We start from the raw sequence: 13,587 nt of genomic DNA on the forward strand, positions 1-13,587 counted from the left end.
GAAGACAGTGGAATAGCTAGGTCATGTTAATGAAGATAGCAGAATAGTACAGTCATATTCATCTAGACCAAAGTCTGTAGGCTGCAGCCCAAAGAGCAAAGCTGGCCTGTGGCCTGTTTTCATGAGTAAAGCTTTATTGGAACACGGCCATGTTCATTTCTTAAAATATTGTCTGTGACTGCTTGCGTATTACAAATGCGGAGTTAAGTAATTGTGATACAGATTCTATGGCCACCAAGTCTAAAATAGTTATTATTGGGCTTTTTACAGAAGAAGTTTTCAACCCCTGATATACAGACAGTAAGCTGTGTGAGAGCACATGGTTCCATTTCTTATAATATTTATTCATTAAGTACTTATTAAGTGTCTCCAATGTGCAAGGTACCTTTATAGGTTCTGGGAACAGAGCACTTAACAAAAACAAAATATTTACCTTCATGGAAACAAATCAATAAATAATATAAATTAGATAGAGATAAGCACTCTAAAGAAAAATTAAGCATGGTGGGGCACCTGGTTGGCTCAGTTGGTAAAGCATGCAACTCTTGATCTCAGGGTCATGAGTTTGAGCCCCAGGTTAGGAATAGAGATTTAAGAAAAAAAAATTAACCATTAAGCATGGGAAGAAGATAGATGTGTAGGTTAGTGAGAGGGGTGGAGGGGTCTCTTTGGGATATGATAATCAAGGAATACTTCCCTTAAGAGGTAGCCTTTGAGTAGAAACCTGAATGAAGTGAATGAATTGTGTGAAGATATGGATAGGGCTCTCAGGAGAGATATCTATGCAGAGGGAACAGAAATGTGAATATCCAGGGCTGGAAAAAGCTGGTGTGTTGATAATAGCAAGCAGGCCAGTGCATCTGGAGCAGGTTAAGCAGATGGTAGAGTGGAGAGAGTTGTAAGTGGAGAGGTAAGCAAGGGCCAGGTGAAGTAGGAGAGCCTCACCAGAGGTGACAAGGTTTGAATTTTATTCTGAATATGATGGAAAGCTCAGGGGGGTGGAGGGGGTTGTAAGCAAGGGAGTGATGGAATCTGACTTCTGTTTTAAAGACTCAGCCTGGGGCTCAGGGTGGCTCAGTGGGTTAAGTATCTGACTCTTTTTTTTTTTTTTTAGATTTTATTTATTGATTCATGAATCACACAAAGAGAGAGGCAGAGACAGAGGCAGAGGGAGAAGCAGGTTCCATGCAGGAAGCCCGATGTGGGACTCAATCCTGGGACCCCAGGATCACCCCTGGGCTAAAGGCGCTGCTAAACCGCTGAGCCACCCGGGCTGCCCAGTGTCTGACTCTTGATGTCGGCTCAGATCACGATCTCACCGTTATAAGACTGAGCCCTGTGACAAGTTCCCTGCTGGGCATGGGCTTGCTTAAGATTCTCTCTCCTTCTGCCCTGCCCCTAACTCCCACTTGCACTCTCTCACTCTCTCTCTCTCTCTCTCTCAAAACAATTTTTTAAATTAAAAATAAAATAGATACTCAGTCTGGTTGCCAGGTAGACTATTTTCTGTCAAGGGATAGGGTTGCTACCACAGGAGAGAAATGAGACCTAGATTACTCAACAAGGACCAGAGGTGATGTATACACATCAGTGTAATTTGGGACAATTTCTTTCTTTTTTTCTTCTTTCTTCCTTCCTTTCTTTCTTTCTTTCTTTCTTTCCTTTTTTTTTTTTTTAATATTTTATTTATTTATTTGAGAGAGAGAGAGAGTGCATGGGCACAAGCAGGGGGCGGGGCAGAGGGAGAAGCAGGCTTCCCACTAAGCAGGGAGCCCTAAGGTGGGACTCAATCCCAGCACCCTGGAATCATGACCTGAGCTAAAGGCAGATGCTTAACAGCTTGAACCACCCAGGCACCCCGATTTGGGACAAAACTTAAAGACATAGTTAATAAGATCTAAGAAAGAGTTGAGTGTGTGGTATGACAGAGAGAGTCAAGGACTATTCAGAGGATTTAGAATTGAGTGACAAGGTGGATGATGATGCTGTCTGCTGACGCAGTGGAAGACTTGGAAGCAAGCTCTGGTGAAATCAGGAGTTCTGTTTTGTTCTTGTTAAATTTCACATGCGTTAGATATCCAAATGTGGCTGTCATGTTGACAGTTGGGTAGGAATATGCGCAATTTGGAGAGATTGGGTATCATATCTAATTTGGTACCCATCAGCATATGGAAGGTATTTAAAGGCATGGAATTTGGTGAGATCACGTAGGAAATAACTACAAATAAAGAAAAGGGCCTGATTACTAGCCATAGGGCCAGTGAGCTGGAAATGCCCCTAGGTTTCTGTGAGAATTGGTGGGGCACATGTCTTCCCACCCCCTACCCCCAATCAGTAATAGTATGCTAAGAGCTGGAAATCAGCCATAGTGGAAATATTTGCATCTTGAAGATTGGTGAATGCCACACTCCAGGTTTTTTTTTGTTCCCCATGGAGCCAGTGCTAAACATTAGGCAGCACACTACTGCCTGGGACCCTCACATGTCGAGGTCATGAAAAGCAGGAAAAAACTATAAGAGATTGAGAAAGACTAGAATGTGGATGAGATAGGAGGAATAGCAAAGCACTGTGGCATTCTTGTTCAAGGTTATTATGGTTTTTCATGTCAAGAGACTTCTCTATGATCTTTCTCTGCTCTCCTTGCCCAAAGGCTTCAGCCCTTGGATAGAACATAATAGACACACAACATAAATATATTTGTTTACCTCTCCAATCTATCCTTCACGCCTAAAGACTTCAACTCATCCTATGAACCCTCACACTCTGAGAACCCATTAGGTGAAAAAAGATTTCCATGAATTTTAATAGAAAAAATTATGATATGGTCTATCTCAATCCAAGCAAGATATCCAAGTGATTTCTGCAAATAGAAAAATATAACCTTGATAGCAAGTCTAAAGAACTAATAGAGGATAAATTGAAAGTAAATAAGTAGATACTATAAATGTAATTTAAATTAGTAAAAATTGGGATCCCTGGGTGGCACAGCGGTTTAGAGCCTGCCTTTGGCCCAGGGCGCGATCCTGGAGACCCTGGATCGAATCCCACATCAGGCTCCCAGTGCATGGAGCCTGCTTCTCCCTCTGCCTGTGTCTCTGCCTCTCTCTCTCTCTCTCTGTGACTATCATAAATAAATAAAAAAATTTAATAAATAAATAAATAAATTAGTAAAAATTTATTTCAGTCACTGAGTGAGGAAGAAAAGCCTTGAGAGTAGGTGGTAGAAGAGGTAAGTGGGGGTGGGGGTCATAGTCTGGGATGTGTACACTTTTTAAAAAAATACTTTCACATTTTTTCAACCTTTGTGTTTTGTGGTTATCTTACACTCAACATGCACTTAAAAATAAAATCATAGCGCTGAAAAACACAGGTAGAACTAAAGAAAGACTAAATTCAAGATTGCCTTGAAACATTTGGCAATACTCTACATGAGCAAGGGGACTAGAGGATGCTGTCCCCTCGCCCTTCCTGCCTGGCTCACTCACAGGAAGCAAAATGTCAGGGTTCTATGTGAATAAGGTAGACAAATATGTTAACTGACCAGAAACGGTTGTGTCAAGTGAATTGGTGAGTGTGTCCTTGCCTGAAACCATAATGTCAAAAGGGCAGTTCTTAGAGAGTGTATAGTTATTGTGTTGTTTTAGGTGCAAACTTGTGACACACACAAAAAAAGAGTGGGAGGAGATGTGCAAAAGGTGCTGAAACTTTTCAGCTCCATGTGCTAAAAAGTTATTCACAGGGGATCCCTGGGTGGCGCAGCGGTTTGGCGCCTGCCTTTGGCCCAGGGCGCGATCCTGGAGACCCGGGATCGAATCCCACGTCGGGCTCCCGGTGCATGGAGCCTGCTTCTCCCTCTGCCTGTGTCTCTGCCTCTCTCTCTCTCTGTGACTATCATAAATAAATAAAAAAAATTTAAAAAAAAATGCTAAAATTAGAAAAAAAAAAAAAAGTTATTCACAGGACAGTGGTTACAGAAGGCAAGTCTGTTTTTGATTCTGCTGTCTAAGAAGAAAGCTCTCTGGGAGCACCCTGAGTGGCTCAGTCAATTAAGCACCTGAATCTTGGTTTCAGCTCAGGTCATGATCACAGGGTCCTGGGACTGAGCGCCAGCATGGGTTCCTTGCTTAGCGGGGAGTCTGCTGGGGATTCTCCACTCTCCCTTTGCCCCATTACCTGCTCACATTCTCTCTTTCTCTAAATAAAATCTTAAAAAGAAGGAGAAGGAGAAGAAGAGAAAGGAGGAGAAGGAGAAGAAGAAAAAGGAAGAGAAGGAGAAGAAGAAAGCTCTCTCTGCTGTATGGCCAGCAGCACCTGAACATTCCAGAAGAACGCTAGTATGCTCTGCTTTTGAAAGACTTCAGCCTCACAGAACCCCTGTGATCCTCACCAGTATTATTACAGCTACTGTTTATTTAGAATCTAATACTTACGAAGCGAAGTAAAGAGTGTTATCCTCCAGTATGCAGAGCAAGAAACTGAGTATTAGGAAAGGAAGTCATACAAGAAGAGTGGCTATAAGGCATCATCGTCTGAGCAACCAGAATTAGAAGATGAAATCTTTAAATAAATAATGGTCTCTTTAATTGTGTGACTAAAATACTTGTCCTTATGCTTCTTGACATTATACACACTGCTTCAGCAGCAGGGAAACAACAGAACAGAATATATATTTAGTAAGAATAACTGAAATAGAAAGCTACCATGAAGGTGCATTGTTAGTAAAATCCACCTGTCAGCCAGATGTGAATGACAATGGCAGTTAGCACATTTTATACTGTTTTTTCTAGACCAAATTGGCAGTTAGGGATTCTGCTCATGGATTCTGGGAGATTCACTCTAAAACACAAAACCAGAGGCACCTGGCTGGCTCAGTCAGAAGACCATGTGACTCTTGATCTCAGGGTGGTGAGTTCAAGCCCCAAGCTGGGTGTAGAGATTACTAAAAAAAAAAAAAAAAAAAGAATTTTAAACAACAACAACTAGAAGAATACAAAACCAGTATTCAAATACTGGTGGTTTTCAAACACAGCTCTCTTCCGCACTAAATGGCATTCCATTGCAATAGGCAGCCTCTTGCCTCCTCCACACAACCCCCACCCAGAGCCCCATTTCTCCCTTTGTAGTGGTGGTGGCATTTCCCAAGCCAGAATCCCATGCCCCTGGGGCTCTAGCACCTTTTCCTTCTCTGCCACATTTTTTCTTCCACTTCATCTTCATGTTTTGCTCCAGAGAGAAAGCTCAGCCACTTCCCAGATCTCTCCACACTCTGCTCCATGGAATTCTAAAGAGAAGATTGTAAAATTACCTCTTTGAGTACCAAAGTCTTGGACGGGAACTAGACATCATGATCCTTTCCCTTCCCCCAGGCCTATCATCGACAACACAAATAGTACTGTCTCTTTCAATCACAAAGATTACTGATATTACTGTTATTACTGATATTATTTCTGACTACCTCATCTAGATGTGAATTTGCACTGTGTGATTTCCCTCTCCTCCCACCCTCTAATTCTCAGCAGGTTGAAAGGCTTGCTGACCACCTGCATGTGTACCACCAGAAAGAGGAAATCCCCACATTCACTCTACTGAAAAGTTTGTGACACCTCCTGGAGGAAACTCTAGGTTTGAGCCTGGGTTTCTCTATCCTTCTATTGACTCCCACCAACTTGTCTCCCTGGGATGCCACATTTATCATTTCCCTGGAAAAGAAGACTCAGTTTGCAAAATATAAGACTTTCTAGGAGGAAATACCTGGAAGTAGCCCCAGACAAAAGTCAAAAGCCAGAGTCGACAGATGTCGGTCGGCTGCTGTGTATGGGCCTCTGCAGCCTCACCTACAGCAAGAAGAGCCAACACAAGCCCTGAGAAGCTAACATGCTAGAAAGACAGCCATTCCTCCCCTGTGAGGATGCTATGGGACATGGTGGGAAGAGAGTAAGAGAATAGACTCACATTTTAATCCTGGCTCTTTTAGTTTGACTAATATATTTTTTCATCTATTCATTCATTCAGTAAATGTTTATCGAGGACCTACTACATCTCAAGCCTGGTTCTGAATTCTGAAGATATAATGAGGAACAACAAAACATCTTCATCCTCAAGAAGGCTAACATGAAGAGTATATTAGATGTATATTGTTGGTCAATTTATTTAAGCTCTAATATATTTAAAGGAAAAATAGTACCAGCCTGACACAGAAAGTTTAAATTAAATAACGTAAAATGCTTTTTGGCGGGGGTGCCTGGGTGGTGCAGTCAGTTGAGCAACTGACTCTTGGTTTCAGCTCAGGTTGTGATCTCAGGGCCTTGGGATTGAGCCCTGTGTCTGGCCCTGTGCTCAATGCACAGTCTGCTTGAGATTTTTTCTCCCTCTCCCTCTGCCCCTCCTCCAATGCTCATTCTTTCACTTTCTCTCTCTCTCTCTCTCTTAAAATAAATACATCAATCTTTAATAAATAAATAAAATGTTGTTTGGTGCCTAGGACATGGTAAGCAGGGAATAAATTGTAGCCATTATTACTATGTATCATCCCTCCCCCATCTCCCTAGTTCCGGAATTCTCCTTCAGTTAAGCCAAAGACCCCTAAAAATGTCATTAGCTATGACAAGCAGTGGTATTCCAGACTTGGTGTTTGTGATCCTGTGATTTTAAAGGCATGGATGGACACTTACTGAACCTCGGGTGGAAGAAGTCTCTAATGCCAGAGCTCAAGATACACCAAGGCCATACTTGACACCTCCAACCAGTGTAGAAAAGCAACATTGAAGAGGAGGAGGTTTTTTAAATTGGGCAGAAAACACTGCAAAATCTAACCAGGAAAATGCAGAATTGTTTGGAAGTCACAAGCATGTGGGATGAATCTAGAAGAGAGACATTATACACTTCTGTCGTATTCTCATGCTGCATTTTATGACATGTGTCTTTTCAAGGCAAATTTTTTAGATTTATCATAAAATCCAGCAAATGCTTGGCTAACAGCTGTGTCCATCAAAGATGGAATTTCCCAGTTTCTACTAAGTTGCGGCATGACCTTAAGTTTAAGTAAATGTTTATGTGTAAGTTTCCAAGAGTTTGTTGGCATAGAGATTAATCTGGAAGGAGAAAAGGGGGATTTTTATTCTAGGCTATAAAATGGATCCTGGAGTGGGTTGTTTTGTTTTGGGTTTCCATACCTGCCCCCTCTCTACTTTAAACATTCTTTGGTACAGATGTGAAACAAACATGTCTTTATATCTGCCAATTGAGTAATCTGATCTTCAGCCAAAAATATAACTGGCTCCTAACAAACAGGTATGATGCAAAGAATGTACCTTAAAGGTTATTCTACATGTATTCAAGTAAATGGGGTAGTTGTGCGAGTCCCACGAATTTTCCAGTAAAGAAAACAACCAAAGCCAAAAAAGAAGCTTTTGTTGTAGAAACCTCTGACCAAACTAGAAACAGACCAATTTGATATTGTGTTTATCTGGGGGAACTGCTAGTCTAACTCAGTCTCTTCCTGTCCTGTGAGGAGCTGTGAACACTCAGGACATCCTTGTACTAAAAGGAACATGGGGCAGATATGTAAGACTCTCTCCATGTGTCAGAGGATCACACAACCTCACAGGTTTTGATTTAAGAAATCTGACTCTTTGATTTAAGAAATTTGACCTCCAAGTTTAGTTGTAAACTTGCTTAAATGCAAATTCTAAGGCTTGTGAAACGTCTTCATTTCCTGACATTTAGAAATGATCCCCATACCAAAATTAGGAATTGTAAGTTGACTGAAATTAAGTCTGTTCATTGCTATGGAGGCTTAAGATATTGATTTAACAAGGCAAGTACCCAGAAACAGTATTTAGCAACAAAATTCCTTCCTTATCTTGAAAGGTTTTGATTCTGAGAATCTACATAACTACTTTCATAGACCTTTGGCTGACAGCTCACACAACCATTAGCTGGGACCTCATATAATACGTTTACAGTTTGAAGTAACGTCACTGTGGTGATATTGCATTGATGGGTACAAACATTCTATTTTGTCAGGTTACTTACCTGTTGATGTCTATCTGAAATATAAAAGTAATTTCTTTTTTTTCTAAGTCTGACAGTTATTTTCAGGGATTACTGTTGTGGTTCTTGCTGCTTATCTCCAAAAGAGAGCCAATAATTTTTCTCTTGTATTTTAGTTCTGCTAATTGAACAAAAATAGAAAGATTTATGTTTGTATGAATATCTGTGATCCTTTGACTTGGGCAAAATGGCATGTTTTCATCAACTGGAGTCTGAAAATAGGGAAATACAGAGAATTCACCATGAAAGAAAAAATATATATCACGAGATGTAACAATTTTTTTTCTGCTTAGGTATTCAATATCTATTCATCTCTTCTTCCTAACAGACCTATATTCTGCTCTGGCCCCTAGCCATCAGAGGGTAGCTCTATCCCCAGCTCAGAATTAAAGCTGAGACTACAAACTTTCTCTCCTGTAACTCAGAGAAAGGAATGGATTCCACATGGCAACTTAGTACACACACACATGAATACTATATACTTTTTATAGAAAACTGAAAAGATGCTTTAAAAAACAATATCCACCTTTATGATCTGCATTATACTTTGATATGTTTCTTCTATTCTATTTCTTTTTTTAAATGATGATCCTGACCACCAAATTTGATTTACCAACCCACTAGTAGGTCATGAGGCAAGTTTTAAAAACTATGTGCACCCTACTCCTCTTGGCAATGGCCTGCTTCCAGTTTAGTGACTCATTCAAGTTCATGAGACATGAGAGAAGTCTGCCAGATATCTTTCTTGAAAAATTTCTTCGCTTTAAGATTTAAAAGGGTGCATTATACTGAGTTTATGGATTGGAAGAAATTTTGGAGCCAAAGAGAAAATTTATTTCAAAATATTTCTTTGACATATACTTAATGTCAGACTCTATGAGATATAGTAACAAATCAGGACTGTCCTTGTTGAGCTTACAGCCAGTTAAGCTGGATAAACATTGAACAGGTGTTTCCAAATGTGACTGTGTTAGAAACAAGAGGAAAGACATATCATAACAGAGCTTCTTTACTGTAACCCTGTTGTTCTCACTGGGGGGGGGGGGGGCAGTTTTGCTCCTCAGGGGACAGTTAGTAAAGTCTAGAAACATTTTTTGTTGTCACAACTGGAGGGGGTTCCTACTGGCATCTAGAGTATGGAAGCCAAGGAAGCTGCTAAAGCATCCTACAATGCTCCTCATGGAGTCCCCCACAGGGCCCTTCACAACAAAGGATTGTCCAACACCAAATGCCCTCAATGTGAAGACTGAGAAATGTGCCTGGTTTGTGTAATTTTCTACCTAGAAATTCAAATTATTGAAGATTTTCATTTTCAATTGTTTATATTCCATGTTGTTCAAATTATTTATGAATGAATATAGAGTACTTAGAACAGTTAGACAGTTTTTTTTAACATTAGAACTAATTTAGCTTCTTAAAAGTATGTTACTTGTCCCTCAGAAAAATCTATTATGAAAGTTTATAAACAATCTTAGTGTAATCACTACTCAGTTAAAAGAAAATCACTAGAAATATAAACTGGTAATTCTTAGCTGAATAAGGAATTATTTTTAGCCAAAATTTATTTCTCTTCTTTTTACCCCTATAATGTTCCCCTGCAGTACTGAGTGTATATCTATTACACATCAAAATAAGGATGGCTGCAATAAGAAGTATATATTTTTTAAGATTTACTGATGTAAAATGAATTGCCATTATCAAGAACAGAAATATAGTTGTTTGATTCATATGCAGTCCATGAAGCTGAAGGGCTGGGTGTGGCAGGTGCGGCAGGGCAAGTATGATGGTCTTACTCTTGTCTCTTTGTGATCTCTTTGTTAGTGTCTGATACCTACTCATCCTTCACCCCAGTCCAGATGGCCACCTCACGTGAGACCTACAGAATGAGGTCAGTGATGGAGAAAGTCTCAGTGAGAAAGACCATCTGTCTCACCTACTATATGACAATTGATAGTTGTTTTAGTTATTTATTAGGCTGCATATAGTGACCCCAAATCACTGCAGCCACATCAACATCATGTTGGACCAGAGAGAGTAAGTAAGTGGTTAAAATGAGACAATAGAAGGGGCGCCTAGGTGGCTCATCAGTTAAGGATCTGACTTGATTTCAGCTCAGGTCATGATCTCAGATTTGGGCTCCAGACTGAGCGTGGAGCCTGCTTAATATTCTTTCTCTCACCCTCTGCCCCCCACCTCCCATGCACGTGCACTATACCTCTCTTAAAAAAAATGAGACAACAGGAGCCAGCTCAAAGGGGTTATCACTGGCCAAATGTGGGATGACTTGATCATAAAAATCCAGGAGTTCATAATGATATATTATTTTAAAACATGAGTGGTAGAGGGCAAGGAGAAAGCTCTTCTGTGCAGAAAAATGTGAATGAATAAATACAAATGATACTACTGAATTAGAAAATAACCATTTTGGTGGCACATAGGTGGCTCAGTCAGTTAAGCATCTGCCTTTGGCTTAGGTCATGATCTCAGGGTCCTGGGATTGAGCCCTGCATCAGGATCCCCATTCAGCAAGGAGTCTGCTTCTCCCTCTCCCTCTGCCCCTCTCCCCCAACCCCCAGCCAACTCCCTGCTTGTACTTTCTGCTCTGTCTCATGAATAAATAAGTAAAATCTTTTTAAAAATCCATTTTGCAATATCTGATTCAGGCAATAATTATCAATAACTATTAAAACTTTTGAGTTTCTTCTTTGGAGAAATTGGATATTTAGAATATCACACATAATATTACTTGTTAATTACAGAGGCTAAAATATCTTTACAAAGAGGAAATATGGCAAGCATTACCAAATTGGATATCAGAAATCTGATAGTTCAAATTGACACTATGGGCTTCATGACATAAGAAACTGAGATGGACACAAAATAACCTAGGTGGATGTTGCAGAATAAAGGATTTGTCTGCTCTTTGTCCCTGGTTGCTGGCATAGAGCTCCTGAAACCTTTGACCTTTCCTGAGTGATAGAAGTGTCTTTGATCTTCAAGAACCCCTTGGGTAGTACCTGAGTTTACCCTAACAACGTGACTCATGATGGGCTCCTGTAGAGCTTCAGGATGGGGGGCTGATTACCAGAATGACCAACCACATGATTTAGAGGGTCAAGACCTTGAGCCAGCCCATTTTCTGGGGCAGGCAAGAGGGCTGGAGACTGAGTTCAATCATGTGACCAACAACTCAACCAAGCATGTCTACGTAATGAAACTCCAATCAAAAATCTTGACACTGAAACTCAGTGACCTTTCCTGGTCACTGGAAATCACTGTTGAATATCAACACATTGATATTCTAGGGCAGGGCACAGAAGCCCTGCATTCAAGATCAGAACCTCACCGTATATGTTTCCTCATTTACCTGTTTCCACTTTGTATCCTCTATAATAACAAGTATAGTGAAGGGGAGCAGAATTTGCCATCCCAAACTATGCCCCTTTGGCATAAGGATTATATTGAGCTGGTTACTTTCTTAAAAACACAGACTTAGGAGAAGCTCTGAAAACAAGTAGCAGTTACCCTTTTGTAAGAGACACTTACGTGTATAAGTGAAATCTCTGTTTGTAAGGGCAGCTCTCTCTCTCTGTACCAGAAGGGAAGGATGACTAAATCTCTAGAAACTCTTATCAATGGAGAAAGCAAACACTTAGCTTTTCATAACAACCTTACCCTTGTTTACTGTGCTTTGCTTAATAACCTTTGATAACTGGTCCCCCCACCTCCTACAGTTTCTTTTGTTCTTAACTGGAGATAATATTTAAGATGTGGCTTGGGTCATTTGGGGGAATCACTTAGTTCTGGGTTTCTCTTATGTATACAGGAGGTACACATGTGTTATTAAACTTCTGTAATTTTTCTTCCTGTTAACCTTTTATTATGTGTGTGTGGGAGAAGGGGAGGGTCTTGGCCAAGAATCTAGAAAGGTAGAAGGAAAATTATTTTTTCCTCCCTACAATAGCACTTTATCTGAGTTCTGTGATTCATTCCAGTGAATTATTGAGGGGGTCTTACGAATCCTTGAATTTGCAGCTAATTGGGCAAAGTGTGGGTGGTCTGGGGACCCCCTGAATTTACAGTTGACATTTGAAGTAAAGGCAGTTTTGTTGGGGAGCATACCCTCTACTTGTGGGGTCTGCACTAACTCCTGGTGGTTAGTATCTGCAACTTAAGCTCAAATGCTTCAGCAAAACCAGAGTGGTCTATAGAGTGGGAGAGAGTGAGAAATGGAAGGAAATGTGAACAAGCAGAGAAACTAGGTGAATGGCTGTTCAGTGCCCTGTTCTTTTGGAATTTTTTTTTTTAGATTTTATTTATTTACTCATGAGAGAGAGAGAGAGAGAGAGAGAGGCAGAAACACAGGCAGAGGGAGAAGCAGGCTCCATACAGGGAGCCTGACGTGGGACTTGATTCTAGGACTCCAGGATCATGCCCTGGGCTGAAGGCAGGCGCTAAACTGCTGAGCCACCCAGGGATCCCATGGAATTTTTTTTTTTAAGATTTTATTTATTCATGAGACACAGGCAGAGGGAGAAGCAGGCTCCCTGCAGGGAGCCCAATGTGGGACTCCATCCCAGGACCATCCTCAGCTGAACGTAGATGCTCAACCACTGAGCCACTCAGGTGTCCCTCTTTTGGAATTTCTAAAAAAAGAAAAAAAAAAAGTTGGGGGAAAATGAGGGCATCAAGTAGAGTACCTCAAAATGTCTCCTGTGCCAAAAGGTTATGTCAAGCATTATACTGTGGATGTACTTCATGCCGCTGAAGCATACACTTAAAATTGGTTAAAACGGTCAATTCTATGCCTGGTGTATTTGACCATGATGGAAAGAAAAACACTGTGTCATGATATCTGCAACAGATTTTGTCCCTTCCATGCAGCAGGGCCAGCGAGGGTGCAGGCCATCCGGTGCAAAAGTCCTGTCTGACTGACACAGCAGGACCAGGAAATGCAGCAGCAGGCGGGGCAGGCAGGGCCTCCTCAACATCATGCCATTGGAAGAATAAGGCAGCTGACCAGTGGGGTGGGAGCTCTGCTTGGTAGATGATTCCAGCGGTGCAGGCCGCGTCAGGCCCAGCGTCTGTCTTCTCAATGGCCTAGTGTGCGGACACCCACCCCTTCTTCCGTCCCTACTCCGCAGGCACCTGGCGAGGGGGGCGGGTAGTTTGCTGGTGAGGCTTCTAACGCCTCAGGGAGCCCAGGTCTGGGATGTTTTCATTTTGTCCTAATGGGAAATAAACATATAACATATGTGGGACATAAAAATGTGGGCACAGCTCCAGATATAGCCTGCTGCTGGCTGGGCAGCCCCTGGGAGCAGCCTGCCAGGTTCAAAAGCAGAGATGCTTTTTGCAAAGGTTAGGCTCAGCAGGCTGGGTCGGGGCTTCTGTTCGCCCACCTGCAGAACCAACGAGGAAGTAGGAATGGGGCAAAAAAAAAAAAAAAAAAAAAAATTGTCACCAAAGATTGCTCTGTCTTTCCTTCCTTGCTTAGAGCTCTTTAGTTGTCCAGGTGGCACGTTTTTTTCTTTC

At 41.3% G+C, this 13,587-nt stretch overlaps 1 protein-coding gene across 1 annotated transcript in view; it reads right to left on the bottom strand.

Annotated features, from left to right (window-relative positions):
• Nucleotides 1–5,175: 5,175 nt before the first annotated feature.
• The window catches only part of GCNT1 (glucosaminyl (N-acetyl) transferase 1), a 66,520-nt gene continuing 58,108 nt past the window's right edge, over nt 5,176–13,587 (bottom strand). Inside the window, exon 3 of the transcript XR_005986380.1 lies at nt 5,176–5,281. The gene's annotated coding sequence lies outside the window, so the exon portion shown is untranslated. The remainder of the gene's footprint in view (nt 5,282–13,587) is intronic.

Source organism: Vulpes lagopus, chromosome 2 (assembly GCF_018345385.1).
Source record: "Vulpes lagopus strain Blue_001 chromosome 2, ASM1834538v1, whole genome shotgun sequence".
Taxonomy (NCBI): Eukaryota; Metazoa; Chordata; class Mammalia; order Carnivora; family Canidae; genus Vulpes; species Vulpes lagopus.